A 14,429-nucleotide genomic window follows, 5' to 3' on the forward strand; every position below is an offset into this window, starting at 1 on the left:
GTTAGTCGTGCTCTACAAAAACATGAAAATTCGGCGGAACATTTAAAGTGCGTGCTGCAGTTCAAAAATTTACAGAAAAATATGAACACTATTGGGAATAACCTGAAAGAAAAAGCTAGGCTGTTGTTAGTGCAATATATTGAAAATGTTTGTTTAAACAGACATGTTATGCGGTCAGTCATCGACACTGCTTTGTATTTAAGCAAGCAGGAATTATCATTTCGGGGCCATGACGAAAGCACTTCTTCGCTTAATGTGGAAATTTCAGATGGCCTACTGCGCTATGCTAAAATTTTGAACGTAGCAAAAAGTAGAAGTGAATTCTCAGGGAGAAAGTACAGACTGCGGCTACAGTGGAAAAAGTGATGTAGAACATGATCGTAATTACAAGATATTGCTCTTTGAGATCATGGACAACATCATCATGCAGATCGATAAAAGATTTTATCGTCAGTCAGATCGTCAGTGGCCGCCATGATGTTTCGAGGTGGCGCGTGTCTCGGACGGAGCGAGATGAAGCGTGAGAACGCGAGAGAGGGAGGAGTCTGCAAGGAAAGTAGCTAGTTGCATGGTAGCACCTACCATGCAACTAGCTACTTTCCTGTGGGGGTAGAGGGGAAGGGTGCAATGCATGTTCTGGAGTTTAGCCGAAATTTCCCACATGATCCGCTTTTTTCACTATAAGCTAGCTATTTCAACATATTAAAAAAGGCGCAGGTTCCAAAAAGTGAACTTGAGTTTTATACCAGAACAGTGAATATAGGAATATACCAGTTAAGAAAGTGCTAGACTTCTTCGTGACACAAAGATGTATTTGGAGAAGTGTATAAGTTATATTCCCTCATTTTAATACTACCGTCTTACTAGCGTACCGGTTGAGAGGAGCTTCTCGTGTTTAAAACGAATAAAAACAAAACAAAGAAACTCAATGTCACAGTAGAGACTGTCAGCGTTAGGGAATATTTCGCTCCAAAAAGATATGTTGGACAAGATGATGGAATCACAGCCCCTCCATGAGAACGTTATTGGCAGATTCGCAGCCCTGAAGGAATGGAGAATCAACTTAGTGTACAAGATAGGTAAGCAATAAGCATATGAAGAGTCCACTGCAAGAATGATGGATGTTACTTTCTTGTCGAAAATGAATCAAGACTGTCAATGTATAGCTTAAGACATACAGAATATACATAGAGAGTTATATGGCATTAACATTGATAGTCATTGTCCAGTAATGATCGGAAAATCACAGTTAAGCTTTGAGCGCTAAGCATTTCAAACTTTCAATTGTTTCTCCTGAAGAATGTATTCCAAATGACATCCATCATTCTTGCAGTGGACTCTCCATATCTTAATTTATATGTACCGGTAAGTGCATTGATAACTGGCAGAAATAAATGCAATGAAATCACTTTCACGATTGAATATCATGGGAATTTATGGGAGGGAATTACTTTAGTTACATAGAGTTCCGATTATCAATACAACTAGCCTACATGGGCTTTGAAAACTTTGCAACAATTTTGTGCTTCACCTACTTTTTCAGGTACGAGCCGCTACTGCTGTATACACCCCATAATAATAATTAAGCTTTGTAATTCAGCTACCTATAAACTGGAATGAGGTTGATTGATACAAAGTATATGTGACGTCACAGAGCAGGTACAGGAGTTAAGTTTTGCAGCTTAACAAGTATTTGTACTGTATATCGCGAACTTGAAGCCACGGTTCCATTGGTTCACTTCGCGCTGTGTGATATCTTATTCAACCGAAATGAGAAGCCAGGTTTTATGATACTTGGTTTATTTTCAATCCTGTATAGCCGGTTCTGAAATGTACAATTCCCTTAGACTGAACTACGTGTCAGCTAGGTAATCAGTCAGGGTTTGAACCCAAGACTTGAGACGTGAAGCCTACTGGTCAGTTATTACAACTTCGACGACAGCTAAACGAAAGAGGGTGAGTGGCTGAAAACCCTCAGTTTTATTCAATTCTTCCAGGCTTGGGTCACGTGTCAATTCTGGTGTCAAACTTACATGGTCTGACAGAATAATGTTGCATATTGACAGTCATGGCCCTGTGATGGGGTGTCATCCTATACTGTATGAGTCCAGCTAGGGTGAACTGTGACTCGTACCCTTGTGAGGCGATAAGACGCACGACTTAAAGTCATGAGTTATTTTCTTAGCGATAACTCCCAGACTATATGTCTGGCCAGAATGATTCTTATTCGTGTATTATAATGATATTAATATTAAATTATTAGAACCCTAAGTTTTGGGCCTCTGGGGCTCGTAGCTTGACCACCGGGGTCGGGATACATAACTCAGGTATGTTGGTATACAAAATAGTTACGCATTCTCTCCTCTCTTCCTCTAGAACAGCGGTGACCAAAGTGGGTGTCGTGATTACATCTTGTAATCATAGACATTCAAACGGGTACGAGGAGTTTACTGTACATTGCTGTGTGTTTCATTCATGTACTGAAGGCAAGCAGTAGCAGTATCATGTCGCTCTACAAACTCTATCTCTACAAGCAGTAAGAGGTTGTATCGTAAAGAATGAAGAACTTTTTTCTTGTTCTTTCGGACAAAATGTAATATTATGTTTACTTTGCTCAACGGTTCAATTAGGAGTATATAGAAACATCAATTGCCACGCTTAATAATGTATTATTATTATTATTATTATTGTTATTATTATTATTATTATTTTTATTATTACTGACCACTAAGTATGTGTTTCTATAATTCTTATGTACGTGCATGAATATTGATATTTTTAGATCTTCTCCCTAGAAGGGTAAAAATATTAGGTTTTATCTCAATTTTAATCTTCTTAATCTTTAGATGAGGGTAACAGTTACAACTCTAAAAATTTCCTACTAGGACATAAATGCACATATAACAGTTTTAAAGTTATGCTATTTAGTCTTTTTTTCAATTGGAAAGTGTTATATTTTACGTTATAACAGTTTTCCATTCTCAACTGTTGCTAAAAGCAATGTTCCATTTTGACTTGTGACACTTTCGTACTGAAAATATCCATGCTTCGAGTTTAAATTTTGCACACCTTGCAGTACTTACAATAATGGTAGCATAATGCTGCCTGCATTGTTTAAAAACAATGTTGTTATTAATTTTGTCTTCACCATCGAAGTAGTATTGAAATATTAATCATCGTGCATGTTCTTACAGATCAGTATTTAATTCACTTTAATCCTTCATATTTTATATCCTTAAGAAAAATCAATGTTGTGTATATACTGCATATAAGAATGGTACAGAAACAGAGAAATTAAACCTGCAAGAAAGTTATAATCTTAATATATAAAATTGAATGTGGGTATGTATGTATGTATGTATGTATGTATGTATGTATGTATGTATGTATGTATGTATGTATGTATGTATGTATGTATGTGTGTGTATGTTCTCTATACAAATCTACACGCTTTGACCGATATGTGCCAAAGTTTGCACATTTAACCTTCATAACCAGGAGAAGAACATAGGCTACATTAAAATTGTGTAAATGGAAGTTAAATTAATTAAATATATAAAAAATAAAAATAAATAGATCAAATATTCATGTATTATATTAAAATGCAAAATCTTCTACAGTCAATTGTTCTTTATTATTGTCTCTTGTATTCAACATAGACTTTCACGAGGCCTTGGAAATTTTTACACGAAATTAAATTACATTGTTGTTACACATCACGAAGGCTAAAACTAAATAATTCATGCAATAAGTATCTTTACGCAGTCCAGGACCGTATTATGAAATTCCTCAATGCAGTTTTGTAGATAGTGAGCAGACTGTTTTATCCAATTGAATTCTAGAATTCTTTCAAACTACAAGGATTGCTACCACATAATTTACTTAATATTGAATAGCCATAGTAGACCTACTATTGCGAAATATTGATTCACCAAAATTATGCACTAACAAGAATTTGTGTCAAAAACTCATGCGAAACGTAATATGAGTGGCAATATTAGCTGGAAAAGCGAAAGAAGATGATGTTTTTATCCCACGTATTGCTATTATAGCCATTCGATTTTAAGCAATTATTATAAGTTATAGTAATATTTGTGATAATATTACAATATTATAATATTGCAATAATAATATAGAGCCTATTTTACTGTAACTGTTAATCCGTCTCTTATTAGTAAGTTATGGTCACTAATGACTTGGCCGTTAATAGAAAAATATGATTTTCTGTTGTGGTAGTGTTCTACATTGCCTTCTCCAGGAGAGTGAATTCTGATGAGTATAGTCTCCATTACTGCAAAACACCCTGAAATCCATGTATTTGATAGAATCCATCCGTTACAGATTGTAGTTTGGCCTTGAAGGAAATTAAATATATTGTGGGCAGAAAGGCTTAATAATGCATAATGCCGTGGTACGATAAATGTTTTCATCAATCACAATGTTAAATATCTTAAATATCCCTGTAGCATAAGGTCTTAAAGTTGTTAAAACTCTATTCATAGGTGAGATGGAATTATTTCGATTAGTCAGTTTCTTTGGATATTAGTGGCACTTTCTTTAATATTCGTCACTAGGGAGGAGAAAACATAAATAAATATGGTTCGTTTTGGTTTTATGTAGTTCCCTTGCCGAGGTCTCCGATAAGTCTAACAAACAGTTTATTTAGATATAGACCAACATTTAAAACCTGGGCAACGCCGGGTAATTTAAGTTAGTAGAGATATAAAGGAAAGAAACATCAAGGGCTACAAAGACTAAAGATATTGAATCAGCAAAACAGGCTCCAAGCAAAGTTTTGTGCTACTCTGATCTTCAGGTGGTAGGCTACTTATTTCATCTTGTGGTGAGTGTTCATCTTTATACTATAAAAGAAAACTGTCCTGTTACAATCTCACAATATATGAATATGACCGGCTCTGTGGTCAGCATGCTGGTCTCTTACGCAGAGGGCCCGGGTTCGATTCCTGGTCGGGTTGAATTTCCTGGTTGAGGTTTTTCAGGGTTTTCCCTCAAACGTAAGCCAAATGCCAGGAAATTCGGGCCACAATGTCTTTGAAAATCACCGGCCTCATTCATCACCTAAATCGTATTCATAACAAATCAGTAATACATATACAGTCGCCATCTAGTTCACAACAATAGAACTAGTCTCAACAATAGTACACAGGCCTTCGGATTTCACCCAGAAGATTAACCCGTGATGTCACCAAAGATGTTAAAGCAAGTATAAATAACAGCGGGGGGGGGGGATTTATATATATATATATATATATATTTATATATATATATATATGAATGACATCACAGACAGCCAGGGCCATTGTTATTTTTGATATAAGGGCTTGGCCAAAAGAGGTTCAAATCAGATTGACACATGTCTCTATAAATTTCTTACTTCTTTGCCCAACACAGTAAAAAACCAGGTAATTTTATTTTTAGACAATTGTGGTGGACAAAACAAGAACAAATTCATTGCCTCATTGCTTTTGTACTGCGTAACTAACCTGAGTCATATAATGACATAACTAGGGAAAGGAATTTCATGCACTTGCATATTTGTTCTCTATTGTTGTGTGAATATGCTGAAAGATTATCTACATGAATCACAAATTTCCGAATACAATGATATTACTTTTATTGTGCATAAAAGTGCATATTTTGCCTTTATTTATAAAACATCATATTTTAATATTTATGCAGGGAAACTGCATATTATGTATGTTTATTAGTCTTTCCCTCCTTTTTAAAAGTGTGTAACCTCGTAAACACGACTAATTTATGTTTATGAATTTTGAATGTAACGATGACGCCCTCATAGAGAGCCTCTCAAGTTAGCAATTGGTATTCCTTTACTGCAGTCTTTAGCAGATTTCGATAGAACAATGTCCAGTTTAACATCAGTTCTAGGAAATGTAGGAGATAAAGTGAACGAGAAAACAGCAAATATTCTTTCCAAAAACCCTGGTTATTATCAACTTAAAGAAATTCAAGATATTCTTGAAGGAAAAACACCCCAAAAACCAAGAAAATTTTCTATAGAACAGCTCCCAGCTTTTGTGCAAGCCCCTCTTACTTCTTGTGACGTAGAACGAAGTTTTTCACGCTACAAAGCTATACTGAGAGACAACAGGCGAAGAATGACAACAGAAAACATACGTCACTGCTTAGTTGTGAACTGTAACAGCATAAATGGAGCATTCAGCAGTGAGACAACCACTTCAAAATCCATAGACTAAACGTAAGTTACCTATACCGGTACCTTATTATTCTGTTAAAATAATCTCAGACTGATAATGCATATTTTGTAGCATATTTATCTATTTTTACGGCATAAATGCATACATATTCTTCATGTTTTCAGGGCATGAACTTCCTTTCCGTGGTCATAGCACAGAAATTTTTAATCAGGGCATACCCAGAATGAGATTGACTCTGTGCATTCTACTATTGAACGTGGGGGTGGGAAGAGTTCTTAAAGGAGGACCTATTATACTGCCAACGCAATAGGTACCAGTACTGAAATTGGTCAAGAGAAAAGTCAATATGTACAAAGTCAATGAACTAGATATACTGGTACCAGACATCTTAGAAAATAGAGCTACATTTGACTAACAAATAAACATATGCTTTTTCTCACTACAAGATACAATTTATTTATTATTATTGTTGTTGTAGTCATCCTGGTTGGTGTAATTTATTTCTTTTTATTGTTGTAATAATCCTGATACCAACCAGTCTCATTTTGTTTCTAAATCTATATTTGGCATATTTTTCCATTGTATTATCTGAACTTATTACATAGTCATATAAGGAAAAACCTGTTGCAAATAATAAAATATTATGTAATACAGTTATATCTGAGAAGAACACATTAAACAACCAGAGGACATAATACATCTACATATGCCGAACACGTAACTAACGCCAACCACACATACAATAACATAAATACAGACATGGAAATCCTACACATACAACCCAAAAACCAAAACCTCAACACACTAGAACAATATGAAATATACAGACACACTAAAACACACCCTAATCAAATTCTCAACACACAGATCAATTTCAGAACACACACACTATTTAACACAACTCTTCATCACATGAACGCACCCACACAACAGGCAGCGAAGTTGAGATAATGTCGAGATCTAGTAGGCTCTGAGGATGGTGTCAAGTAACACCGAAACAGCTGTAAGCCACACATGCTTACATAATTAACACTAGTAAAATCGTCATTTAATCAGTTATCAATAATATCTATTAAAAAGATATTGTAGACCTAGATGTGAAATACTTTTTGTGGAATGACCAATGAGTATTATAATTATTCTTATTAAATTTATAATATCAAATTCTGTATATTTTCAGAAACCTAATCTTGAACATCATACTTCATGTACCGGGACTTCTCATGAAATACCAGATAACAGTGACCGGATATTGACTTCTGATGAATATACTCAGGTATGACCAACATTTTACAATGTGACTCAATTAAAGTTCTTAAAATGTTGGCTAATGTTGTATTAAGTTGTGTAATTAGAATATTAAAATTACCAACGTAATTCCAAATATGAAATAAAAATGTCATGAAAATGATGTTCTTTGCCATTATACAGAAAGGTATGTTAAATATTTGTCCATTGTAAAATTCTTGCAAATCCAGTTTTCTTCCATTGCAGTATTTTCTCTCTTTGCTGTAATCCTTCCCCGAGATGAATGATAAGAAAGATGATGGTTTGTTTTCAGCCTGTCCAAAAATATATATAGACTGCTAAAATTTCTCTCATTTCAATTCCTTAGGATTTGTAAGAGGCTTCTCAAAATACACGCACGCACGCGCACACACACACACACACACACACACACACACACACACACACACACACACACACACACACACACGTGTTCTGCCCAAAGGCAGGCCTTTCACTGCAAACCCAGCATTCTCAAATCTTTCCTATTCTCTGCCTTCTACTTAGTCTCTGCACATGATCCTTATACAGTGACACCTCATATATTATTAAACTGACCTTTGAAATGACCTTAAAATTCAAAATATATCAATCAAAGTAAATTCATTATTAATATTTGAGGAGAAAAATTCGCTCCGGTGTTGGGGATCGAACTCGGGTCCTTGGTTCTACGTACCAAGTTCTCTGACCACTCAGCTATGCTGAATTCAATCCACAGCACAGGATCGAATTCTCCTCCTTCAGTGTTTCCCTTTATGGCCTGACTCCAAGTTAGGCATATAAGTTGACGTGCTCTGACCACTGAGCTATGCCGAATTCAATCCACAGCACCGGATCGAATTCTCTTCCCTCAATGTTTCCCTTTATGGCCTGACTCCAAGTTAGGCATATACGTTGAAGTATAGACCCAATGTCAACTGCCATTATACTAGGACTGCTGAGTGACTTATATCGTCGTTGTTTCTACAATAGCTCCTATGTGCAAAATACACAATTTTTCAGTAGGGGGAAAAACGCATTTATTCATCATCGTAGATAGGGGGTTGTGAATTCTTACATTTTCGAAAGGAAGAAATATAATTACATATAGGAGATTTTATTACTTGCTGTATCACTAGAAAAAAACCTGAAAATCGATAAATATATCACATAGGAGTTATTGCAGGAACAAAGACGACATGTAGCTACACACAGGATTGCCAGGTGATGAGTGATATTACGGTAACATGGTACTGAAGTTATCTTTTTCTACCAAAGATTATAATAAATTCTTACGCTACGAAATATGCAATTTGTATCAAAACTTTATTTTTCACTAAGTAAACTCAACCTTAAACCAACAATTCTCTTTAAACCTCAAAACCTTTGATTAAACCAGTTTCATAATGTTGAAAAATTAGACAAGCTAAATGTACAAAATTGTGTTTGTTTTTGAGCAACATTAAACTGACACTGAGAATTTATTTTAACAATAACAATAAAATTAAAATTCAGTCATTCAACATTATTCATCTCATATCTATATATAATCAGCTCATGATCTTTGTTATTCTATCAGAATAAATCACAATCTTAACTAATCATTACAGCACGCAGACTTACGATGTGGATTCGTTTCAGCCTAGCAAAATCTTTAAGTGCCATGGCCGATCTTCACAGGAAAAGGAAAACATCTTTTAGAATTTAAATAATTTCACCAAAATCCCACAATATGCACAAAAGAAAAACTCGGTGGGCTATAATTCAATTAGTTTTAGAGAAAAACCCAAGTACAGTGGCCAGTTTACCTTCACACCATGGGTTGAGATATAGGCCTATGGTTCCCAAACATGGACACCAAGCCTTTCCGGTCTGAGCTGATGGCTCCAGCTCTAGTCAGCTACTGTACAGACTGACTCAGTCTGCACCATCGAACTGGCGGCCAAAGGGCCATCGACGCATGCGCGTAGAAACGAGAAAACATATCAGAATTTACCACATCGAAAATCTTTCTCTGAACGCACATGCTCTAAAATTATAAATAAACAGCAATCACACATGTCATTACATCCTGCCGGATTACAAAGATAAATCATTCATACACATACCATTACAATATCAATATTTACAAAGCAGGGATGCTTGGATTGTTTTTTTTTTTTTTAATGGCAGGTCTGCAGTTCTTAGCTAATCATGTACAACAGATGGTGAGGGATAAAGATTTTTGTTTGTCATATAATTCAACGTTTTAGTAGTTACATGAAATTCTGTCCCAACCTTGTATGCATTGAAAGTAAATATGTCGGTTGCTACATTAACCATTGTACTGTATCGTTTGCTACCCATTGCTTGTACTCCCACTCCCCTTTGCGCTGCATATGTCTCGACATTGTGAACTTTTTCTCTTCATTCAATTGCACTTCGGAATTTTTTCAATTTAACTTGTCGACTATTGATTGTTTCTCAATTGGAATTGTAGCCTGGTTCGTTACGAATCATTTACACAATTGAGGAGCGTTTTTGCTAAACTCGATAGATGCAAAATTTTGCGAAAATGAGTTATATATCACAATCATATGGTGTTTAGCTTCTGTATCACCCATGCAGTTAGATTTTGCACAACTCAGTTCATACCGTGCGTAGAGGATGATTAGAAATATCTCCTTCCCACAACATAAACTGTGTATACAATAAAACTCGTTTTCTGAGAAAAGTAGTTTTGTGCATCGATTGAGTTTAGCAAAAATGCATCTCAATTGTGAATGTTCTATCGCTTTGCATTCTCGAGTTACACTGCCAAGGCTACTATGGGACCTGCCAATTCGTGCCTAAACTTCCCCTTTACCGCAGTGAAGATAGATAATGTCACTCACTCCAACTCAATGATATGTTGGATACATTTATCCTTCTGTCGGTCTCCATTTACTTTATTGGAATGTGTCGTGTAGTTTAGAAATTATATGCACGACAAAACTGGCCTGAAAATGTATCGACCAAATTTCTATATTACCTAGTGTTGAACAGAACTCATACACGTTAAAAGAAATAAGAATTGCTTTACTATAAATTTTCTGGCTTAAACATATAGGAGATCTGAAAGTAGGCTCTATTAATATCCTTCCAACCTGTTACTGACCAAAAGAAACACAGGGAACAGATATTCATTTCAATATCATTAAATGATACAGTGAGTCTACTAGAGCTTAATATTCACAGAGTGAACCGTAAGTACTATCATTAATTTCAGGGAGTTGTTTGAGGTATTTCAAACAAAGCAGTTTAATACAATTTTGCTCGTTTTTGCTTCCTTTTGGAGATAAAAATTGTTTTATATGAAACATTTCATAGCATGTTTTGGGAAAGGCACTGATTTAATTCCCAGTATGCTCAGTCAATTTAAGAGGGCAATGAATTATGATAATGAATGATTGAAAGAATTTTAGTTTTGTTCTTTAAATGTGCAGAAATTGAATCTGGATAAATGTAAGATTCTTGTTGTTGTATTCTAATGCCAGGCATTTGACAATAAAGTCATTTGACCTCTTGCACTCCAATATTTTTCAAAGATATTATCATGGTCAGCCACTGAAGCACAGATTTTGAGGTGTTCCGAATCCATTTCTTGGCTTGAGTTGCACAATGGGCAGTTAGTGGACTGATATATTCCAATTCTATGCAGGTGTTTGGCCAAACAATCATGGCCTGTTGCCAATCTAAATGCAGCTACAGACGATTTTCGTGGTAAATCGGGAATTAACTGTGGATTATGATACACAGAGTTCCATTTTTTTCCCTTGAGATTGTGTTATCAAATTTTGTTTGTTGAAGTCTAAGTATGTAGATGTAATAAATCTTTTCACAAAGTAATATTTAGATTTAGTAACAGGTCTGTAAATAGCAGTGCTGCCCTTCTTTGCTAAAGCATCCGCATTCTCGTTTTCCAGGATTCCACAATGGGATGGTATCCATTGGAATACAGTTCTTTTATTGAGTGATATTAATTGAGAGAGGATTTTAGTTATTTCTGCTGTTTGAGATGAAGGTGTGTGTTTAGAGATTATTGATAGAATAGCTGCTTTGGAGTCTGACAATATAACTACATTCTTAAATTTATTGATGTGGCATAGAAGATTCCTGAGACCTTCACTTATTGCAATGATTTCTCCACCAAACCTTGTTGTTCCATACCCAAGAGAACTATAAAATGAGAAGAGACAGCATGTAACACCTGCACCGGCACCTTGTTCTCTGGAGATCAAGGATCCATTGGTGTATAAATGAAGCCAGTTTTATGGAGGGTACCTAATATTAAGTGTCTCTAAAGACAATTGCTTCATTATTTCAGTGTTCACTTCTGATTTCAGTATTTCTTCTGTTAAATTTAGATTATATTCTATATTTAATAGAGTTAAAGAGTTTGGTTTAATTTGTAAGTTTTCTTTTAAATTCGGGATATTGATTTTCTGTTTTAATTCTTGAACAATGGATATGAAACTTTCTTGAGTTTTCAATCTACAGAGAGGACTGTATGAATGCCAATTGTTTCCTGGTAATCTGATAAGTTTTTCATATTGAACTAGTGCTTTTTCTTCTATTGTCATTTTGACGCTGTTAATATTAGTGAGAAATCTTATAGAATCTATTGGAGGTGTTTTGATTCCACCAGTAATGAGCCTGAGAGCCTGGTTTTGAACATATTCTACTTCGTTTATGGAAGTTGAAGTAATTAAAATTTCTCCGCAGTATGTCAGCACTGGCTGTATAAACATTTTGTATGTAGTGTTCAAAGTATTCCTAGAGCATCCCCATTTCTATCCTGCTAGATTGTAAAATTCTTTTGCAGAACGAGAACGAGAAATTAATGACATTACTTACGGTTCACTCTGTATAAGGAAAAATACAGAAAATTGATTTAAAAAAGCAATGGAATATATGAGGCATTGCGTATAGTAGGGTGAACTCAACAAAGAATCACGATTTCAAGTTTGCTCCTAATACAAAGTATCCACAACGCCTCATACTCTTTCCAGCATAATTATTACTGGTTTCTTTTTTTATTCATAGCTGCCGAGTGGTGCATTGCAGTTATCTGATTCAAAGTAGGATCTCCTACAAGATATTCTGCACAACAGTCTTGCTAAGGAAAACAAGGAGATTCTAAGATTGAGAAAAGTACCGGTATTGAAAGTAAGTACCGGTAATACTTTAGTATACATAAGTTACATAAATCAAAATGTATGTTGCTGACAGACTTTTTATAATTGTTATAACACTGGATCTTCATATGATAAACATTTATTGAAATCAATTTTTAAACACATACTTCTTTACTTTGTAGAGAAGATATATTCATATCAGCTTTGGGACTGTAAGCTTTCCATTAAGAACTTTATTTTATTCCACTTCCACAAGGAAATAAGTATGTGTTATTATTATCTGCTTTATACCCACCTTCCTTTTAGTACACAATAATAAATTGACACACATATCAGTAGAGCAGGATTTTATGTAATATGAAAATGAGAAATATGTACATAAATATGTGGCTAAAAATGGCAAAATATGTAGATAAATATGTAATAAATAAAAAAATATGTAATTTAAAAATTAAACTTTATTAGATGTATTTTTGCACACTAATGAAAAATTACAGGTGCACATGTGGTCCAACGTCAATTAATTATTGTTTGGTGGCGCAATTAATAATTAAATATTTTTCCATATTTTCTGCTGTCATTGATCGTCTCGTCAGTGGCAACCCATAAGTAGGAATCATCAAGTTCAGCACTAATTGTTTCCATTGTGTCAGAGTAGCAGGAGTTCAAATAATTTTTATGGAGCGTTGATTCATGCGAAATATTGAAGTTGTAGTATTTGCGTAGGAAAGCTTGAAACTTTTGAACTCCAAGTTTATACCATGGTATGTTTGCAGCAACCATTGCCATGCACAAATTTTTATTAAATTCACTGGTACAAGACGAAGAATGTTTCAGCACCACTTGTATAAGAAGAACTTCTTTCTTTTCGACGGAGCACGACTTTTATTTCTCATGTGAAGTTCAGTTTCTAAATGCTGTTCTAATTGTGACTTCATGGAGTACCCAATGCGTGTCACAAACTTTGCACAGCACGATTTTATCATCGTAGTAAAGGAATCGTCAATTGAAATCCGGTCTTTAAGCTTGGATGCGAATAGCAGTAGACTAGCTATTTGTATCACCTGAGGTCAAAATAAGCTTCTTAAGAAAACAGAAAAAACTATTGTTTTCTTTTAGAGCAATCTGATTGACGATGTTTGTGCGAAATGGTCATATCCACAGGGTAACTTTCACTTTTTCCTTCATCGCGTTAGCAGTACAATGACCCACCCTTCGCAGTGGTATTTGTTCCTACTTTACCGTTACTTCTTAAGGGATATACACACTATTAGCATTGCAAACAGATGTCCATTTTTTCACAGAATACGTTATTATTTTCAATTATTAAATTATATTTACGCACTAGAGACGAAGAAATAAGCTTTATAAACAATTTTAAAACTAAATAATTGATTAGATTGCGATCTTATTCGTGTTAATTGTGTAAGCATGTGCGGCTTACAGCTGTTTCGGTGCTTCTTCACACCATCCTCAGAGCCTACTAGATCTTGGCGTCATCTTGAACTTCGCTGCCTGTTGTGTGGGTGCGTTCGATAAGTGAAAATTGTTGAAATGTGGTGTCAAATAGTGTGTGTGTTCTGAAATTGATCTGTGTGTTGAGAATTTGATCTGGCTGTGTTTTAGTGTGTCTGTATATTTCATATTGTTCTAGTGTGTTGAGTTTTTATCAAGACAATTTTAAAATGTATAACTTAAGAATTAAGTAGAGGGAAAATTGGTGAAAAAAATGTGTATTCTTTCAAAATATGTAAAATATTCCAAAATATTTATTATGCACCAAAATGTTAAAAATAAGTAACTTAAACCT

General features: G+C 34.9%; 1 protein-coding gene across 5 annotated transcripts in view; it reads left to right on the forward strand.

Annotated features, from left to right (window-relative positions):
• The first annotated feature begins 659 nt into the window (after positions 1-659).
• Positions 660-14,429, forward strand: part of LOC138710204 (CD2 antigen cytoplasmic tail-binding protein 2 homolog) — a 110,226-nt gene continuing 96,456 nt past the window's right edge. For 2 of the 5 annotated variants that reach the window (XM_069840855.1, XM_069840856.1), the window contains exons 1-3: positions 5,525-6,507; positions 7,378-7,473; positions 12,528-12,650. The gene's annotated coding sequence lies outside the window, so the exon portion shown is untranslated. Of the gene's footprint in view, positions 1,080-5,522; positions 6,508-7,377; positions 7,474-12,527; positions 12,651-14,429 lie in introns of those variants that run through there. The other 3 variants (XM_069840853.1, XM_069840854.1, XM_069840852.1) reach the window with 3 other exon arrangements.

The sequence above is a fragment of the Periplaneta americana genome, chromosome 12 (genome assembly GCF_040183065.1).
Source record: "Periplaneta americana isolate PAMFEO1 chromosome 12, P.americana_PAMFEO1_priV1, whole genome shotgun sequence".
NCBI classification, from domain to species: Eukaryota; Metazoa; Arthropoda; class Insecta; order Blattodea; family Blattidae; genus Periplaneta; species Periplaneta americana.